Genomic DNA, 21962 nt, shown 5'->3' with positions numbered 1-21962 from the left:
GAGGCATGATATTATCTGACTTACATTTTAAAATATTACTCCATGTAAAGAATGGATTATATAAAGTGGCTATAACAGTAACTCCGGTGAGAGATAATGGTGGCTTGGACGAGGATAAAGATGGAGAGAAGCAGACACATTAGGGATATTCTGGAGGTAGAAGAGAGTAGATAGCACTCAGTGGTGGATTTAATGAGGGGGGTGTTGAGTGAGCCCCATATTCCTAGCTTGGGCTCCTGTTAAAGTTATTTGCCAGATAAGGAAAGCTGGGTGAAGAGTGGATCAGGCTGGGAAAACAAGAGTTTGCCTTGGGGCATGTTAATTTGGAAATTAAACATCCAAATTAGATGTGAAGTAGGCAGCTGGTTAAGAAGGAAGGTTGGGGCTGGAAATATAAATTTGGGAGTTATCAGCATAGAGAGTGGGACAGGAGCCAATGAAGTGGGTTGAAGAGAGGTAAGAAATGAAGACAGTGGCTACAGACAACTTTTCCTAAGACACTGGAAGTGGAGAATAGAAAAATAGGGTTGCCAGAGTACGTGGAGTCAAGGACAGGTTTTTAGAAAAGAGTTCCTTTTAAAAAATTTTTTTTTTTTTTTTTTTTTTTTTTTTTTTACTTATTTGACAGAGCCAGAGAGCACAAGCAGGAGGAACAGAAGAGAGAGGGAGAAGCAAGCTCCCTGCTGAGCAGCACCCAGGGATCATGACCGGAGCAGAAGGCAGCCACTTAACCAGCTGAGCCACTTAGGCACCACTCTTTCTTTTCCTTTGTTTTTTTTTTAGGTAAGAGAACTAAACTATGCTTCTAATCTGATGGGAATGATGCAGGACAGAGGGGAAAATTACAGTCTGAGAGAATTACCTGTTGCATCTCCTTCAAACAAAGACCCAAAGAATGAAGACCAGTTTGGAAAACCTAAAAGCATTGCTGGCTGGCTGGTATATACGTATTGCCTTGGAGAGGCTTTGGGAGAGGGGAGGGACACAGGGAGAAAATGAGCATGGAGGAACGGGGATTAGGGCAGGAGAATAAGGGAATGGAACTTAAAATAGCACAGAGTTGGATGATAAATCTATGGGTCCTGGGGCGGAGACTGACGAATGAACAAGTTATGTATCTACCTTCTGAGGTAGATTTGAAAGACAAATCTTTCAAGACCTCATCAGTTCCATTGCCAAAATTGTTCTTGCCTGAAAGGGACAGCAGTTAAGAATGGGGCTGACAGGGATCCCTGGGTGGCGCAGCGGTTTGGCGCCTGCCTTTGGCCCAGGGCGCGATCCTGGAGACCCGGGATCGAATCCCACGTCGGGCTCCCGGTGCATGGAGCCTGCTTCTCCCTCTGCCTGTGTCTCTGCCTCTCTCTCTCTCTCTCTCTCTCTCTCTCTCTCTCTGTGTGACTATCATAAATAAATAAAAATTAAAAAAAAAAATGGGGCTGACAAACTCTTGGCTCCACTTCTTGATGGAGGGAAGCAAGTTATAGAACTGCTCTGTGACTCAGTTTCCTCATCTGAATATGAGCTTAGAAGTGGTCACTTCATGGGGTTAGTGGGTGAATTAACTGAGCCCATCCTTGGAAAGCACATAGCATATTTAATACCATTCAAGGCAGTCCTAGCCTTTGGGCAAATACTTAAGTTTTTTGAGGCCAGGGAACCTGTTTTATCCTTTTAGCTTTCTGTGACCTCTAAACTGGAGTCTTAACTGCAAGTGAATTTTTAATGTCTACCTTCTTCTTTTCTTTCCCTTTCTTTTTCCAGTGCTACACCCTACATCCATTATCTTTTATCTGTCATGGTTAAGTCACCAGTGAATGTATTTCCAATAGGAAGGGGTTTAGCACAGGGAATTAGAGGCTTTCACTACTCTAAGAAAGCTGAAGAAAGGATGGAGTTTAGGAATCCTTTCAGAGAATCTGGAAGTGCAGGGATCAGAAGGAAGCCACTGCTTTTTTTTTTTTTTTTTTTTTACGATTTTATTTATTCATGAGAGACACAGAAAGAGAGGCAGAGACATTGGCAGAGGGAGAAGCAGTTTCCCCTCAGGGAGCCCAACGTGGTACTCAATCCCAGGACCCCAGGATCACACCTGGAGCTGAAGGCAAAGGCTCAACCACTGAGCCACCCAGGGGTCCCTGTTGCAGAGTTTATATATAATTACTTCATCTAGTTGATTAACTCCACAAAGGTTGTTGTTCAGAAAGCTCTTCTACCCAAGAGAGCTTCTCAACCCCATGTCAATTTTTGACATTGTTACTCCATTTCGTGTGTGTGTGTGTGTGTGTGTGTTTATGTGAGAGACCTTTCCCATGAAAACGTAAGCTGCTCAAGGACAGAGACCCTGCCTCGTTTTTTTATTTTTGTTTGTTTTTTTTTTTTTAGTGAAATATTTCAGCCACAGAAAAAACTGGAGGGAAAAATAAATACACAAACTTCTATACTCCATCTGGTTTAAAATAGTATTTGCACAACTGTAGCCGTGTCCCCTCCCATCCATAAGTAATCTCTATCTTGAATTTTGGGTTTATTATTCCTATGCAGTTTTTTTAATCATTTGACTGCATATTTATGTGTCCCTATCAAGTGCTGCCTTTCCAAGGATTTCTGATATGAACACCTAGGTTCTCAAAGTTTATTGAATGAATGATGTTTCCTTAAGGACAGGAGCTGGGTCTTGTCTTTCCTTTTCTGTTACTCTTCCCAAAATCTTTCTCACACACTGGGCCGTTTGGAAGGTAAAATAGGTGCTTAGTCCTAGTTGGCCTATATAAAAACCTATGACCTAAATTACAGCTGTCCCACAAATTCTCATGGTGTCTGTCCCCACTAGGGACAGAAGGTAATGGAGAGAGGGGAGTTTGTTGTGAACCCTGCAGGGTGCCATTTATGGATACTTGGTATTCTATCTGCCTTTCTGGGCACTGGCTCCTCTTTTTCCACAAGAGAGCATGGTCTGCTTAGACTCCACTAATGAGAAGCACTTGTATGATACTTGGTAGAGAAGGAGAAGAGCTTGTTTTCTAGGGGATATTATAGGCACAAGTGTGGGCAGCAGCAGCAGGAATGGCCGATGTGGGATTTTTGCTTCTAGGTGATCTAAGAGTCTGTTTTAAAGGCAGCTGAGATCAATAATAGTGGCTTCCTGAGATGCCTTGGTACCTTAAAGGTTGAGCGTCTGCCTTTGGCTCAGGGCGTGATCTTGGAGTCCCTGGATGGAGTCCCACACTGGGCTTCCTTGAGGGGAACCCGCTTCTCTCTCTGCCTGTGTCTCTGCCTCTCTCTCTGTGTCTCTCATGAATAAATAAAATCGTAAAAAAAATAGTGACTTCCTTTTGATCCCTGCACTTCAGATTCTCTGAAAGGATTCCTAAACTCCATCCTTCCTGCAGCTTTCTTAGAGTTGTGAAATTCCCTCTAATTCCCTGTGCTAAACCCCTTCCTATTGGAAATACATACAGCGGTGACTTAACCATGACAGATAAAAGAACCTAGTCCACAAGCTTCTATTGGAAGCCCTAGGACAACTAGAACTTAATATAGAGGTTCTTGAAGCCCCTTAGAACAGTTGTCATGGGATCTTTAGAGGTGATGAGTCCAGGATTGGGAGCTCTTCAGAAGTTGTCACCCAAACCTATAATTGCAGGATCTGAGGAAATAAGTAAAACAAACACAATTAACATAGAGTCTATAAAACTGTAGAATCTACTAAAGCCAAAGGAGGGAAATACAAATATTTTAGTGTTACACACATTTAACTACAGAATGCATCTGAAGAACACAAGCTGATAACTGGGTGGTCCTCTGTTGGCTAAGAGACAGGAATTGGGGAAAGGTCACTTTCCACTCCATATGCTCTTGTGCCTTATGAATTCCACACCATGTTCATGTATTACCCACTCGGAATACACACACACACACACACACACACACACAGATTTTATTTATTTAAGAGAAAGCATGATCAGGGGAGGTGTAGAAGGAGGGGCAGAAGGAGAAGCAGACTTCTTGCTGAGCAGGGAGCCCAAGTAGAGCTTTATCCCCCTGGGATCATGACCTGAGCTAAAGGTGGATGCTTAACTGACTGAGCCACCCAAGTGCCCCAATACATTTATATTTAATAGCAATGGTTGTATACTGGTTTTTGTATACTGATTTTATAGTCCTCAGATTTTTAAAAATCACAAACTTTGATGACTTAAAATATTGACCATGAAATGAAGAAACAATAACTTGTACCCACTGCTTATAGGAGTTTGTGGAACTACTTTTGGGGGCTTGGGGAGGGTGTCAATTTGGTAATGCCCTTTAAAGTTAAAAATATATAAACCCTATGATCTCTTCTATGTATATACCCTGGAGAAACCGTCCTATCAGGGGAAAGGTACAAGATGTTCATTACATTATTGTTTAAAGGTAGAAAAACTGGAATCCTAAAAATCCATTAACAGAAGAATAAATAGAAAAAATGAAATACTATGCAAAAGTTAAAACAAATGACCTAGCTCTTTAAATATCCACATGGCTCATTTTCAAAGATGTACTAGTGAGAAAAGAAAGGATCTGCTGAGTGATATATATATAGTATGGCAGCATTTAGGTAAATTTCAATCAGGCATACTAATAATAAAGTATTTTTTAAAGGGTTAGAAGGTTTCATACCTAATTCATGAGAGTAGTGACCTCTGTTAAGAGAGAAGAAAGGAATTGGGATGGAAAACCAAAGGAACTTATCTTAATTCTATTTTTTTAAAGATTTTTTTTATTTATTTGAGAGAGTGTGTGCAAGAGAGTGAGGGGAGAGGCAGATGGAGATGGACAAGCAGACTCCAGGCTGAGTGTGGAGCCCCACAATGGGGCTCGATCTCATGACCCTGAGATCACAAGCTAAGCCCAAACCAAGAGTCAGATGCTTAACCAACTGAGCCACCCAGGTGCCCCTATTTCCTCCTCTTCCTCCTTCTCCTCCTCCTCCCCACCTCCCCACCTCCCCCTCCATCTGAAGCAAAATAACATTTTTTTCGTTCTGGTAGCACATAGTTTTCTATCATCTGTACTTTTCTAAATAATGTATATTCCATACTCTCCTGCTCATTTCCCAATCCACTGCAGTCTGGACTGTGTCCTACATCAGTCAAGATCCCAACTGGAAACAAAGGGCACAAATGGGGTAATTTGAGGAGAGTTTAATATAGGGACTATTTACAAAGATGCTGACAGGATACTGAAGCCAGAAGAATAGTGTGACACCCCAGGGGCTGGTAACAGCGGGAAGCTGTCATTACCCTAGGCCTGCAGGAAAAAGGGAAGGAACCTTTACAGGAGCACAGGCTAAGAGAGTACTGTATGGATAGGACCACCCAACAACAGTGGGGGCCTTCAGAAGGCATGCAGGCAGGTCACATTGACCCATGTCAAGGGAGCCGAACAAGATGGACACCTTGACCCTTCTCTCCTTTCTCCCTCTGATTTCCTGTTAATATTTCCTATTGGCCAACTCTTACTTGAAGCCAGAGGGCCAGGAAATCCACTGATGCTGCTCATACAGGCCAGCCTCCCAGGGATAAAAGCAGGGACAAACCAAGGGTATCCACAAACCAAGAGTCAGATGCTTAACCAACTGAGCCACCCAGGTGCCCCTATTTCCTCCTCTTCCTCCTCCTCCTCCTCCTCCTCCCCACCTCCCCCTCCATCTGAAGCAAATATCTCATGAAGTTTGCCCATGCCTAACTATCAAATCCAGTAATTAATCATTTTCTTCTTCTTTATATCCCCTCCTCTAGTTTTTCAACTAACTCAAATGGCTCCATGCTAGTCTTGTTCACTGGAAACTTTCTCTCCTTTTCTCAAGTGCTAAATTTCTCTAGGTTTCTATTTCTGACCCTCTTTTCCCACTCCTTCACTCCCATATACTTAATTCCTACCTCTTTGCCAATGAGGACTTGAAATCTTTATTTGTAGCTGAAACCTCTCAATTCCAGACCTGTAGATGGCATGTGACTCTCACATGGGCATCTGAAAGTCAGCATGATGAAGCCAAACACTGCCCCTTTCTCTGTAGACCTATTCCTCCTTAGAGTTTCTGCCAAGCAAATGACCCTGCCGCCACCTTCTACATACTGTCCAATTCTCTTTCCCTTGATATAGGGCTAATCAAGAGAGCTCACCCAAGCACAGAAATGGTGAGCTATTTAATTGGATTTATCCTGGAAGGGTGACAGAGCTGGGCTATGTGTCCTTACTTTTAATACTACAACACTACTTTTGGCACCAGATGCGTAGGTTTTCACATATCAAGCAATTCTGTAATACTAGCTGCATGTCCTACAATCTAATTCATTCTGACACTGGAGAAAATGTCGTATACCACAGGTTAAGGGTTCAGGCCTACAGGATTGCCTCCTCCCTATTTCAGATGCCAGTTGCAAGTCCAGATCGTCACCTGTGCTTTTGACCAAGCAATTATAAATCTGATCTTCTCAGACTCATCTCTTCAGGTTTGATTAATTTGCTAGGGCAGCTCACAGAACCCAGGAAACCAGTTTACTTACTAGATGACTGGTTTATTTCAAAGGACATTAAAGGATACAAATGAGAACAGCCAAATGAAATGATACATAGGGCAAGGTCTAGAAAGGTCCTGAGCACAGGAGCCTCTGTCCCAGTGGAGTCTAGAGTTTGTCACCCTTCCAGCACACAGATGGAGGCTTATTCACCAACCCAGAAGCTCTCCAAACCCCGTCCTTTTGGATTTTTATGGAGGGTTCACTACATCAGCAGGATTGTGTTAAATTGCCAATGATCTAATCAACCTCTAGCCCCTCTTTCCTACCCAGAAACGGTGTGGGGGGTAGAGATGGGAGGCTGAAAGTTCCAACCTTTTAATCTTGGTTGGTTCCCCTGGCAACCAGCCCCCATCCTTAGGGGCTTTCCAAAAGTCACCTCATTAACATAAACTCAGTGTAGTTGAAAGGGGCTTGTTATGAATAACAAAAGACACTCACTTTCAGCTCTGAAGCTATTTCAGGAAAAACTAAATATTATAACAAAAGGTTCCCCCCTTACAAAGGGGCTCTTTGCTAGGGTTTTAGGAGCTATGTGCCAGGAACAGTGGGCCAAATATATATTTCTTATAAATCACAATATCACAAGACTGAATTGTGCCCCCCGCCCATTCCTATGTTGAAGCTCTAACTCCAAATGTGGCTATATTTAGAGATAAGGCCTGAAAGGCAGTAATTAAGGTTAAATGAGGTCACATGAGTGAGGCCCCAATCTGATAGGACTGGTGTCCTTAAAAGAAATGGACACTAGAGCCTGCTCTGTCTCCGCCAGCGTTTGCACAGGGAAAAAAGGCCATGTAAGGACATAGCAAGAAGGTGGCCATTTGCAAACCAGAGAAAGGCTGTATCAGAAACCAACCCTGACAGTACCTTGATCTTGGAATCCTAGCCTCCTGGACTGTGAGAAAACAAATTTCTGTTGCTTAAGCCACTCAGTCTGTAGTATTTTGTTACAACAGCCCAAGCAGAGTAACACACTTGGGAGAGTCCAGACAGGTCTTTCTCATCAACTCCCTGGGCAATTCTAATGCACAGCCAGACTGGAGAAGTGCTGAGCTAGACAGAAAACAGATACCTACAGAAAGACCAACAGTCAAGGTGACAAGCCAGAGAAGCAGAGAGAGAGCAGCCCAGATGAGGGAAAGCCAGCTGGAGACTCTCACTACCATGCCACGGTAATTAAGGCCATCAGAATAGGTTGGCCATGCCTTTAGCAGTCACCAGCTCCTAATAATCCCACCTCCTAAATAGTTTCCGACTCTGCCTCCTCACCAACAGCACTGTCCCTTTCCTCCTATACTCTAGTATTAGGGTTGGCAAACTGCAACCTACCGGCCAAATCTGGCCCACCACCTGTTTCTACAAAGTCACATTGGAGTATGGTCACACCTACTTATATATATATTGTCTGTGGCTGCTTTTGTATGACAACAGCAGAGCTGAATATTTGCAACAAAGGCGATACAGCCCACAGGACCTAAACTATTCACTGACTGGCCACTTATGGAAAAGGTCTGCCGACCCCTAATAGATTGCCACTACCTTTGCCACTAATGGTTGTTGAGCCAGAGATCGTCATTTATATATTAGTGCCTCGTTGGTCCAAAAGAATAAAAATTCTTCACAGTGTACCTAAGTCAGCCCTTACTGAGTACCTACTTTGTGCCAGACTCTGGTTAAGAAGTAGGGATATGACTGTGGATAAAAGCTGTATTACCTTTACACTCAGCCCAGAGGCCCCTTCACTTTAGAGGGTTATGCAGGTTACAAATACATACAAAAACAAACATGAAAGAATATGTGGTGCTTCCATCACTTGGACCCCTCACTCAGCCTGGCACAGCATGACCTATATCTCTGAACAACTATTCTTGCAGCTGGGAAAACTCTTTCCTACATCCCTGACAGTATGTTCTTAAGACTGAAAACACTATGGGACACCCGGATGACTCAGTAGGTTAAGCGTCTGCCTCCGGCTCAGGTTATGATCTCAGAGTCCTGCATTGGGCTCTCTGTTCAGTGGAGAGCCTGCTTCTCCCTCTTCCCTCCCCCCTGCTCCTTATCTCTCTCACTTGCTCTCTATCTCAAATAAATAATCTTAAAAAAAAAAAAAAAAAAGGCCACCTGGGCAGCTCAGTGGTTGAGCATCTGCCTTTGGCTCAGGTCATGATCCCAGGATCCTGGGATCGAGTCCCATGTTGGACTCCCCGTAGGGAGCCTGCTTCTCCCTTTGCCTATGTCTCTGCCTATCTCTCTGTGTCTTTCATGAATAAATGAAATCTTAAAAAAAAAAAAAAAAGACTGAAAACACTAAAGACTGTGTCAGTGCCACAAAGATATGGGCTGTGCCACCACTAATGTCAGAGGAAGAGACTTCTTTGGCTTGTGGGGAGGATTTGAGCTGTGCAAGAGCTTAGGTAAGAGAAAAGGCAAATAAGTTGTCAGAACTTCCTTTCAGCATGAATGCAATAAATTGTTGCAAAACAAAGTATAATTTCCCAGTGGGGCTGAAGATCTGTTTCCTTGCTTCTCTTCAGATTCTTTTAACTTATAGTTCTACAGGTAATTATGAAATAGTAATGATATTAATGGTATTAATCAATTCATATTGGTGCATGCCTAGGTCTAGATATAGTTTATGAAGAGTGATACCAATTCTTTACATTGTCAGACAGTAGACATTATTACTCACTAGAATTGAAATCCTTTTATTTATGTGTTTATTTTATGTATTTACTAAGATTTCATTATTTTTATGAAATATAGTCCTAAATAATTTTGATTCATTAATTATTGTCTTTCAAGATCTAGTTTTCAATAATTGACAAGAGAAGCACATATAATATTGATTAGCTTATTTGGGGACGTCTGGGTGACTCAGTGGTTGAGCATCTGCCTTTGGCTCAGGGCATGATCCCAGGGCCCTGGGATCGAGTCCCAGATAGGGTTCCCCATGGGGAGCCTGCTTCTCCCTCTGCCTATGTCTCTGCCTCTCTCTGTATCTCTCATGAATAAATAAAATCTTTTTTAAAAATTAGCTTATTTTTACTTCAGTTTACTTTTTTTTTTAAGATTTTATGTCTAAGTAATCTCTACACCCAACATGGGGGTCAGACTCCCAAAGCCAAGATCAAGAGTCATACACTCCACTGACTGAGCCAGCCAGGCGCCCCTACTTCAATTTACTTTTTTTTTTTTTTTTTGATGAAAATAACCCAAATTTTGTACTTTCAATACAATTACTCTTATTTTTAATCCTCTAGATTATGAGCAACTGAACACACACATTGTGTAAAAATCAGATTATAGTAACATAATTAGCGGTTATGCTGAAATGAAGACAAAAATTTTATAAAATATACGCTAGTTCTTAAATTGTGTGTCATTTTCATGACTCATCTAAACATGACTGGTCTATTAGAATACTCAGTCATAATAATTGTCTTTACTATTTTTGCCAACTTTTAATCCCCTCAGAATCATAGCTTTACGTGTATTTTTCATCACATTTAAAGGAATACCTGTCAGGGTAAGAACATAAAGACATATTTAACTGTGTTAGCTTGAAATTTATAATGGTTTATAATGCTTAAATATTTTTTAAGGATTTTTATTTACTCATTCATGAAAGACACAGAGAGAGAGAGGCAGAGACATAGGCAGAGGGAGAAGCAGGCTCCACGTAGGAAACCCAATGTGGGACTCGATCCCAGAACCTGAGGATCATGCCAGAGTCAAAAGGCAGACGCTCAACTGCTGAGCCACCCAGGCATCCCTATAATGCTTAAATATTTAAACAAATAGATCATGGACACAAATGGAGAAGCAGGCCTAAAAGACAGACTGTCTCCAGCTCCTCAAGGGGCTTCCAGTCTAGTGGGAGATACTGGTGGGTGGATGTAGTCTTTGTTGTAACACAAAAATAGGGTGCCTGAAAAACATGTAGAGGGGATGGGGTGTGGTCAGGGAGGACTTCCTGGAGAAAGTTATTACTAGGCCAAGAACTGAAGGATAAGTAAGTGTTAACCAGGTGAAGGGAGGGAAGGAGTGGACATGGCAAAAGAACATAAAGATAAGAGAATTCTGGGCAGAGGGAATGGTATATGGCAAGGACAGCAAAGTTTCTATAAAGAGCCAGATAGTAAATATTTGAGGCTTTGCAGGCCATGGAGTCTCTGTTGCCACTACTTTACTGTGGAGTGCTGAGTGTTGTATGTTGTATTGTAGACAACCCATAAACGAACGAGTCTGGATATGTTCCAAAAGAACTTTATTTACAAAACAGGCAGCAGGCCCATGGATCCTAGTTTGCTGACTCCTTGGTATATGGGAAGGCCCAGGGTTGGGAAAAAGCATAGTTGAGATAAACTGACAGTTTATCAGTACGGCTCCTGCATAGAAGATGAAGTGGGAGCAGGAGGTGAGAGGTCTGGGGAGTTAAGAAGAGGCTGCAGAAATTGGGTGGGAGGAGTCTGGATGCAGAGACTGGAGAGGCTGCTGCTGTAGGCATCACTAACTCCCTGGGCTGAGGTAACAAAGTGAATGATTTGGAAGGGTAGTCTGTGAGTGGTGCTAGGGAGGAAGAGGGAAGAAGAAGGTCAAGGTTGACTCTCAGACTTCTGGCAGACAGTGGGCAGATGGTGCTGGGGGAGGTGGGAGACCTGGGGGAAGCAAAGTCGAGGGGAGGCTTGGGAAGAAGTAGCAGGATCTATTCCCCAGAAGGCTTAGTTCAGTGCGTGCCATACACACATAGCTAGACATACACAAGGGCTTTTTTTGGTCAGAAATGTAACAGGAAGTTTCTATGAAAGTACAGTCTACAAATCCTGAGAAAGTCAGAGGGAAACTGAACATGCAGCGCTAAATATCTTTGCAATGACAATTTTGGGGAATAATGACTATTGACAGGTTTTCTCTAGCCTATGGGGATTGTAGGTTTTAGTTACTTGGGTTCCCTTTTATTCACAACTAATGGAACAGCACCAGAACCTAGTATTTGCTGGTAGTAGTGGCCACGTTGGTCAGGAAAGGGCCTCATCCAGGTAGTAAATCTGGTCAACCAAATGGATTGGCACTTCAGACCATGAGAGTCCCAAGATGTAGGATTTGCTGTGGGTGGTGGTGGTGCTGTTCCTAGAGCCCCTCACCCATAGCCACCCCTGGCATGGTGTCCTGTGTAAAATGAAGGCATGCTCCAGAGAAGTGGGTGAGAGAGGGTAGGCTTGGGGACACTGCCTCACTGACGTGGATTGGCCATAAGTGCTATTCATCTATCAAGCCAGAACAAGGGTACTGTTTGCATTGCTGAAACAATTTAGATTCTCTGAATGAGAATTGATGGGCCTGTGGCATTTGTCATCAATCAGTAGTACACTCCATGGAGCAACTGCCTTAGAACAAATGTTGCTGGGGCTATTTGAGCAGCAGTGGCCCCAGTGACAGGGTGGGAAGGAGATGCCACGTGGTGCCTCTTAGGGCTCCAGCTGGAGTGTCGGAGGCCTCTATCCTGTCACCCACACAACGTCCTCCCTTGTTCCCCTCTTGCCCCATTCTAATCTGTTATCTACAAGATTGCCTGTGTGTGACCTTTTTAAAATGTAAATTGGATCTTGTCACTCCTGTTTAAAAGCCTTTAACTGTTTCCATTGCGTTTAAGAGAAAATCCAAACTCCCTACAGCCTACAAGCCTACACCCTGTGGTCCAGGTCTCCCTCCTCAGCCTCTCTCCCTGAGAATTCCTCCAGGCCAACCATGCTGGCTTTTTCTCAGTCCTTCCAATACCTCAAGTTCCTTCCTACTTTAGGGTCCTCATTATTCCCGTATTCTAGAAAGTTCTTTGCACTCCCCACCGCTAAGAGAGGTAGCTCCTTATATATGTCAGATATTCTCTTCAAAATCATCACCTCAGATGATCACCTGATCACCCAGACTAGGGTGGGTCTCCCTCTCTTGTTCTGGTACATCACCAAGGCCTTTTTTTTATCCTAAAACTTGACATAACTTATAATCTTAAAATTATGCATATACCTATTTATCGTCTATTCCCATAACCCCCTATAAGCTCTTTGGAGGCAGGGAGCACAATTACTTTGTTCATCACTGAGTCCTCAGAGACTAGCACAGTGCCTAGCATATGTATGTTCAATAGATATTTGTTGAGTAAAGGAATAAGTGAGTAAATAAAAAGCCATTCAACTAATCCATCAATTGATATGTCCATCCATAAGTGTATATGTCCATGTGTGTAAATGTATAACTTCTGTTCTGGTTACCTATTGCTGGATTACAAACCATTGAGTTGAATGGCTTAAAACAACATTATCTCATGTTTAGTGTGTTCAGTGGTTCAGCTGAGCAGTTTTCCTTGGGATAGTTCATGTGGTTGCCATCAAGTGGCAGCTGGAGTCCTCTGACATGACCATTCATGCTGGCTGTTAAGGGGGAGTACAGCTGGGCTGCCAACTAGAATGCCTACTTGTGGACGCTCCATGTAGCTTGGACTTTCACAGCTTGGTAACTGGGTTTGAGAGGCAGTGTCTCAAAGGAGTATCTCCTTTTGCCTAAGAAACCCAGGCAGAGCTGCAAGGCTGCTTATGACCTAGACTCAGAAGTCCCACATGTCATTTCAGCCATATTCTCATAGTAACAAGTCACAAAGCAGCTTAGATTCAAGGGAGGAAATTTCACAAGGGCATTACTACCAGTACAAAGACACATGGTTCACTGGAGGCCATCTCTGCAGACTGGCTGCCACCATCTCCTCTATCATGATTATATAGATGGGTCTATCCCTGGTTTGCATTCCTTTCTTTATTTCTCTTAGGCTCCAACCCAAACCTTCTATAATCTATGTCCTTGATTGCAGTGACACTTATTGGTTAAAGTTGGAGCATCTCTTCCCCCAAAGTTTTCAGAGGGCTGAAATTAGTCCTTCAATTTCTAGTGACTCCAGGAAACTGGTCTACATTTTAGACGCTAACTTGCTGCGTGGGAGGAGCAGCAGTCTTTCTGTGCTTCTTGGTGCAGTAGAAGAGAAGCCAGTGCTGCTGGTCAACATCCAGGAATCTTGCTGTTCATTGTCCGTTGCCAAGCGCAATGCACTGACCCCGGTCAGCGCTCTCGGCGCTGAAATCACTGGCTTGGAGAGCCAAGCCTGAGGAGATGGGATAGTTTAAAGGGTTGAAGATGCCAGCCCTGTCTCAGTTTTGCCTTCAAGCTAGTGTTTTTTTAATCCAAATGTGAAAAGCTCTCCTTCTCCACCTCTCTTGCACTCCCACACCCCCCCCCCCCCCTTTCCAAATGTCCTTCCAGCTGCTATTTTTGATTCTGGCCTTGAGGCAAATGTTTCACTGTAGCAGAATTACTGTAAAATTCCTTCCTGGGCTCCTACAGATTATGGGACAATTCCCTAGAGAACCCCAGAAACCTACCATTTTAGAAATGGCCAAAGGCCATCCCCCAAAAAAGCAGATCTAAGGAAACAGAACTATCCTAAAAGGTTATCAACAAAGGGATGGGTCAAACAATAGGCTTGTTTTTAATGGCATTGGCTGAATCTAGGTACGTTTTCTTTCTCTTTTGCAGATCAAGTCAGTTTCAAAGCACCAAAAGCAATTGAGCAGAAAATAGTATTATGAAGTTTGTTGATGGGCTCTTAAACTACAAACCTGGGATATAAAAAGAACTCCAGTGGGCAGTGTATAAACAAGGAGAAAACCTTATCTAAAAACAACCTGAAAAACTGCAGAGAAAGCAGCATCCTTGAAAAACAATGAGTCATAAAACTTTTTTTTTCCCTTCTTCTGATGGACAGAGCATACAAAAAAGGACTAGCATGAATACTGATGATAGGTGTTTGTTTCCATTTTCCTGCCATTTCAGCATGTCTGGGGAAGGCTGAAGATGGTCTGTGTCAGGTTTAAGAAGTCAGGCTGTCTGATTCATCATGAAAAGGAATCCTCCAATTAAACACTTCTGGAAATGTGTGTGTTGTCTTGAAGCAGTGCTCCTGGTTGCTAATTGGTTATTCCTTTCATGCTTCAGCTATTGAAATATACACATCATTTCAAATTCATTAGTTCAGTACTAAGGCAAGTTCAGATGGGTACCTTTATTGGATTCATTTTAAATTATAAAAACCGGTTTATTACATAAGAGAAAAATACATAAAAAGCCCTTTCTTAAGAAAAAGAGGCAAGTCAGAACATAATTTACATGTTATAAAAGTTGATGAGGGGGCGCCTGGGTGGCTCAATTGGTTAAGTGTCTGCCTTCGGCACAGGTCATGATCCCAGGGTCCTGGGATTGAGCCCTAGGTTGGGCTTCCTGCTCAGTGGGGAGTCTGCTTCTCCCTCTTCCCCTCCCCCCACTTGTGTGCTTGCTTGTGAGCTCTCTCTCTCTCAAATAAAGTCTTTTTTTTTTTTTTTTTTTTTTTTTTAAGTTGATGAGAGCCAAGTGTTTCCTGCAGAGCTTTCCTGGGGACAAATAGAAAAGTGGACTTATGCTGACAAATGTTTGGGCGCTGAGTAGATTTGATCTCAATTCCTCATTCTTCTCTCTCTCATGTCTTTTGCCATGTGACTTTGCAGATTCCCCCTCAAAAGGGAAAGGATAGATTTTCCTACCTTTTGACTCTGACCATTTGATTTACATTCGCCAAAGGAACACTCATGTATATGCAAATAGAGGCTTAGAAAAGCACTCACTCAAATGGACATGTTAGTGTTCTACCTCTGTCAATGCCAAGAAAAGAATGTGCCTAAGCTGGCTGACTGGCCCTAGGGTATGAGGAAAGATATGTGGAGCAGAGTTGCCCTGCTAAGCTCAGCCTATAAGAGCGTCCCAACGGACTATGCCTGCATGAGCAAGCCCAGTCTAGATCAGCCAACCCCAACCAATTCCTAGATGCATGAACTGTAATAACAGGGGATTATTATTATGGTGGATCACTATTGTTATTCAATAATAATTAACCAACAGAGGTGTTATGGGGTCACATCGGCTCTGCAGTGGTTCTATAACCTCAGAATAGCCCTAATATCATAAGGGTTAATAACCAAATGAATCTACAAAGATATTAGTGAATATTTGCATGATATTCCTATCCAAAATGATAGAAAGCCTTCCCTAGTCTAAGGAAATATCCCAAGACTTTACCAGAAAGCTCCATCTTGGCTTGGGTTCCTCCTTGGGGAGGATAAAGGTTGGGGAGGATAAAGGGGTTGATAAAGGGGAGGATAAAGGGGTTGATAAAGGTTCAAGTGCAAGTGGTTTATTTAACTGATAGGAGTGCTGGGAGGGGGTGTTGCAAGAAGAAGGGATAGCAGGCCATGAAAGATGTGTCATCAAGCTGGCTACTACTGTGAGCAACAGGAACTTAATCCCACTGGACAAATCTGAGAGCCAACATAGAATGCACTTCAGAGGAATATCGTCCAAAAGATGAGGAGATGGGGTATTTCTTCAGTTCCTGCCAGTCAGGTACTGGCTAAGGGCTGCCACAGGAGAAATGATACCCAGGCACTTCTAGCCAACCACACTAGCAGTAGCCAGGGAGCACCATCAGGCAAGGAAATGGAGGTGCTGGAGACTAGAAGTCTGGTAGTCCTGTGTCAGAATTGCTGAGGCAAAGGGATAAAGGTAGGGCCTGATAGCACCTGCTATGCCTTTCTTCTGGTTTTATCTTTATTTGGGGAGCACAAAACCATGGTGGGTTGGGTGCTCAGCAGATCAGAGCAGTGGGATACCTTGTATGCTGACCAGAGCAATGTGTTCCTCCATACCAATTGTCCTTCATACTTCTGCATGTTTTTGTTTTCCGGTTGCTTCTCCAGTCCTAACTCCTACCCTCCTGTCACTTTCTAGGGTGTCTTTTCCACTAGGGCAAAGATCTACCCGTCACTGGCTCTCACCACAGCTGCCCACAAGTAACAATTCAGGTCTGTCTGATGCAAGGAGCAAGGAGATTGATGCTATCCATGAAATTTGAAAAACACCCTTTAATTTTATTAATTTAAAATAAATTTAATATATACTGTATTATTAGTTTCAGAGGTAGAGTTTAGGGATTCATCACTTGCATGTAGCACCTCACTACTCATTACATCACATGCCCTCCTTAATGCCCATCTCCCAGTTACCCACTCCCCCCTCCCCTCCAGCAACCCAGTTTGTTTCCTAGAATTAAGAGCCTCAAAAAAAAAAAAAAAAAAGCCTCTTGTGGTTTATCTCTCTCCCTGATTTCATCTTATTTTATTTTTCCTTTCCATCCACTATGTTCGTCTGTTTTATTTCTATCACCCTTTAATTTTATAACATCTGCAAACAGTGTCAGGCTTTCCTCTGAAAGGCACAGCCATCCAGTGTGATAAGTACAGTCACACCTAATTCCACACAGTAGCTGTGGGTTTAAAAAGGCTCATATATTGATCAGTGTTCCTCAAACCTTTTCATCAAAGTTCTATTATTGGCAGAAAAAAGTAAACCATGTACCCCACCCCTGCTGGTAGCCCATAGTGGATAAAAATGTGTTAGATTACTGAACGTGGACATGTCATGAACATGTTTTTGTCTGATAGCATCCTTTCCTTGGATGAAATCATAGTCCCCCACTGCATCATTGCTGTTGAGCTCCCATTCATGATGCCACTGATCCTTATCACAGGGCTGGGCTGCTAACACAGGCAGGGCTGACCATGGTACCCCACTGGCACCTATCTCCAACAAGAGCCCACAGCAATCTCTTTAATAGGTGTATGGATATGAGAAGTTCCTTTTTTTCTTTTTATAAGATTTTATTTTTTTTTTAAGATTTTATTTATTTATTCATGAGAGACACACAGAGAGAGAGAGAGAGAGAGAGGCAGAGACACAGGCAGAGGGAGAAGCAGGCTCCATGCAGGGAGCCCGACATGGGACTTGATCCCAGGTCTCCAGGATCATGCCCTGGGCCAAAGGTGGCGCTAAACCACTGAGCCACCGGGGCTGCCCTAAAAGATTTTATTTTTAAGTAATCTCTCTACCCAATGTGGGGCTCAAACTCACAATCCCCAGATCAGAAGTCACATGCTCTACCAATTGAGCCAGCCAGAAGCCCCAAGAGAAGTCTTTTTTCTTCTTCTGGGTGCTTAAGCAAGGTAAATAAGGATATGGAGTTGCCAGCTAACAAATTCAATTTAGAGAAAGCATACACACAGAATAAAGCCAAGCAAAGCAGAAAGCAAGAGAGTTAGAGCTCTGGGAGTACAATTGGAGCACTATATCCAACCATACCTAAAGCTTCATAGGCTTTCTAGTCAAGTGAAACCCCTCCATAAAAGGACAGAGTGGGTTTGCTTAGGCTAGTCCATTTGCAACTGGAAGGTTCCTAAATTGTTTAGTAAAATAGACATTCCAGAACAAGTGCCTTGTTTATCCCGTGGCTTCATATTTCCCCCAGCACATTGTCATGTGTTCCTTAGGAATGTGGGAGGCCCTACATCTTTATTTCAGAGATGCCATACTGTACCTCTGCCTATTCTTCAAATCAATATTGATTCTGAACACTTTTGCTCTAAAATTTCCCAGTTCCTCCCCAACCTGAGGCTCCTGGGAAGATCTCAAGCTCTTTGCTGTGTCCTATCCTAACTACCGATCCCTATCCCTCTACCCCAGTTCCCTCTACCACTTACAGGTTTATTGCCCTCCCCTCTTGGATCCTATACTGTACACTTAATGGCTCTTCTGCCTTCTCACCCCTACCTGCCTGACTGTGGACAGTCTAGCCTTTGAAATATCAAATCCATGAGATGTTAGAGAAATTTCTGGGGTCAGAGCAGAGAGGAAGGTGACATCCCATTGCTAGAACAGACTTGGGAGAACCCATGATGGGAGAACCCATGATGTGGAAGCAGTGAATTTGGTTTTCAGGAACAGAAGGCAAGGGCAGGATCCCAACCCCAACCCAACAACCACAAAACATTCCTCTTTGATGAAGAAACGATTATACGTGTAGCACTATACTTAAGTGCCATAGGAGTACACAAAAGAAGTAGCAGACAGGCCCTGCTTTCAAGGCAATTTTAATTTAGCTGAAGGATAAAGTAAAAATTTAGAGAATGATCACGAGGTAAAACATAACAGTGCATGGCAGGGCAGAACAAAGAGTATTAGATGAGTAATAAGCAGATGTGGTAAAGGGAATGGCTGAGTGAAGTCAGTTCGTAAAAGAGGGAGGCTTGGAGGAAATGAATCTTGAGCCAGGCCCTGAAGGAAGTAATTGACAAATGTAAACTCTCCAGCTGGCCATGGAGAATAGGCTCTGTCTTAAGGAGTTGTGTAACTCAAATCTGCTCTGACCTGTTTGTGAAGATGCAGGCCAACTCTGAAGCTCTTTAGGCCGGACTTGTAAGGCTGCACAAAACCAGTGTTTTGGTCAAAAGAATGCAGTCATTTGGCACTGGGTATACCCTGTAGATGATATCATGTCTGTAGATCAAAGTTAGGCTAATGTCACCTGCGAGGGAAGAAGACTTGCAAAATGGTTTATATTCGCCTTTTATTTCCAAGTTTAATTTTAAAGATTTTTATTTTATTTTTATTATTATTTTTTTAGATTTTATTTATTTACTCATGAGGACACACATACACAGAGAAAGAGAGAGAGAAGCAGGCTTCATGCAGGAAGCCTGATGTGGGACTCGATCCCGGGCCTCCAGGATCACACCCTGGACTGAAAGCAGTGCCAAACCGCTGAGCCACCCAGGCTGCCCCAAGATTTTTATCTTGATTACAGCTCTTGGTAAATGAATGTCACTTTAAAAGTTAGATTCTTTGCAGCCAAATGCAGAACTTTCGGCAACGTTAATTTTTGTTGATATGTTAATAGTGCTAAGTGAAGGCCAGTCCTCTATAAAACACAAACAAACAACACCCCCTACTTTTTGCCTTAGAAGCAGAAAGTTAGAGAGAGATGTAACAAACAAATTCACAGATTGTTCTCTCCTTGCAAGAGATATCAGCTAAAACAAGGTCTTTAGCCTTAATGAAAACACATTTTCACAGGGTTTTTTTTGTTTTTTCTTATTTTGCCAAGATAAAAACAAGTTGTAAAGAAACCATTTCTGTCAATATTAGAAACTTTGGCCTTACTGCCATTGTTAAAAGCAATCCAAGAAATTATATTAAAGGCTAATTTTGCTGCCCTTTTGAAGAGACTTTTGAAATCATACAGAGCCCGTAAAAAAACAAAACAAAAAAACAATAAGCTGAATTGGAAGGACAGGTTCCTCCTTGGCAGTAAGTGTCAAATTACATTGTCTCCAGTCTGTGGATAAAACCGAGAACTGTGTTCTCCAGGGCTGGCAACCCCTTACGTGACAACCACTACAAAAATTTAACAATAAATGAAACTGACAGCCTACTTCACCAGATTGGGAACGCATCTGAACTTCTACAGAAAGATAGCCCGTCTCGAGTTCATTTTCCTAGAGGCTGGTCTACAGCAACACCTAATGAAAACAATGGTGGGCACATATTTATTTCCAAGGCATTTGTAGCCTGTGCTCTGGTTCCAATCTTACCGCAGAACTGAGATCAATTTTCACATCTTTTCACTAAATGGATAGGATGTGAAATTACTTGCATTGACAATAAGCATTCTCAGGGGCTCGGGTAATTACGCAGCCCAGCCCAGCAGAAAAGAGGCACTGACAAAAACACACAGACAATTGGTTACCATCAATTTCCCCTGCTGCTGGCACATATAACTGCAGTAAAAATTGAGTTCTTGGGTAAACCTATTCCTTTCCAATCCAACCAGCAGAACACAGCTGGCAGGTGATTTCTTCCCCAGCAATCTCTGGAAAGCTGTGTACCCAAATCTGACCACAGCCAGCATTTGCAGGCAGAGAAGCCACGGTACCTCAATTTTGGTAATTCTACATATAAACATCCCTCTCTTCGATCTCCCGTCTCCACTCCCATTTTTTAATTCTCCGTTTGTGTGCCAAATGGCCTCTTTCACAATGGACCATAGTAAACAGCTTCTTTATCATTTCCATCTTGAAAGGCTTGCCTTATGTGGGATGCTTAGATTGAAGACAGTTCCTGCTCCTTGCCTCCTTATTGGTTTTGTCTCAAATACTTCAGTCTATGTAACAAGCACAAAGAATGAAAACAAAGTAAGCCACTCTCAAGGTAGGTAGGACCCAGGCAGAAAGCCTGATAAAGTCTGGATGTGAGAGGTACTGCTCCAAGTCTCCAGACCTCAGATTGTCTTGCAACTACCAAAAGCTGCTCCAGCACTAATGAAACATCATTCTCAGGAAGGTGCCCATAAGGTCAACTTCCTTACTGCTGTAAGAATGATTTATTTCCTCTAAAAGATTCCATCTAATTCAACCACAAGTAAATGTAATAAAAAGCATTTTATATGCTTATATAAATATAACAAGTCAGAAGTGACTATTTTGACAGTTTGACAATAAAGTATAGGCAACAAAACAATTCTTGTGAGTACATAGAAAATTGGATTAAAAATGTTACAAGATCAAGTTTACCTCTTGGAAATTTAGTTAAATTGGGATCTGGGCAGTCAGTCTTTCCACAGAAAGGCACATTTCTTTCATTCCTTTGCCTGTCTAAAGTTAAAAAAATAATAAAATGTTCTATCCATGTTTGCTATCAAAGAATTTCCTTTTTGCAGTCCCAGAAAACCAGATAGGAGAAGAAAACCAACAGTTTTCTGAGTGAGTAGCAGACATTATGTTAGGTACTTTGCATACAGTATATACTTCATAAATGTTATCTAACTGAATTTTTACAACACTGAAGAATTATTAAACTCCAGGGTTTCTGGCTCCTAAACTTGAGCTCCTCCCTCTGTATTCCATTATAGCACACAGTCTAGTGCATATCTGCCACCATACATAGTTACCAGAAAAATTTTTTTTCTTGTGATAACTTTTTAAGATCTATTCTCTTATCAGCTTCTAAATGTGAAGTACGGTATTAACTATAGTCACCATGCTATAATTATGCTCCCATGACTTACTTATTTTGTAACTGGTACTTTGTGCCTTTTGACCCCCTTCACCTGTTTCACTCACTTGCCCACCCCTGACCTCTGGCAACCACCAACTTGTTCTCTGTATGTATGTATGAGTTTAGGTTTTGTTTTGCTTTTTTTTTTTGGTTTTTATTTTTTTTAGATTTCACATATAACTAAGATCATATTTATCTTTCTCTGACTTATTTCACTTAGCATAATGCCCTCAAGATCTACCCAGATTGTCACAAGTGGCAAGATTCCCTTTCTTATAGCTGAATAATATGCCATTGTGTATATATACATTTTCTTCATTCATCAAAGGACACTTAGGTTGCCTCTATGTCTTAGCTATGGTAAAAAGTGCTATTATGAAC

At 42.3% G+C, this 21962-nt stretch overlaps 1 long non-coding RNA gene across 1 annotated transcript; it reads left to right on the top strand.

Annotated features, from left to right (window-relative positions):
* The first annotated feature begins 720 nt into the window (after window positions 1-720).
* On the top strand, window positions 721-14545 carry LOC121472977. The gene is made up of 2 exons (XR_005983044.1): window positions 721-783; window positions 14145-14545. It is a non-coding gene; the product is annotated as an uncharacterized LOC121472977 (long non-coding RNA).
* Window positions 14546-21962: the final 7417 nt, after the last annotated feature.

Source organism: Vulpes lagopus, chromosome 12, assembly GCF_018345385.1.
Source record: "Vulpes lagopus strain Blue_001 chromosome 12, ASM1834538v1, whole genome shotgun sequence".
Taxonomy (NCBI): Eukaryota; Metazoa; Chordata; class Mammalia; order Carnivora; family Canidae; genus Vulpes; species Vulpes lagopus.
Note: the sequence above shows the minus strand (reverse complement) of the source record. Positions and strands in the feature narration are given on the sequence as shown.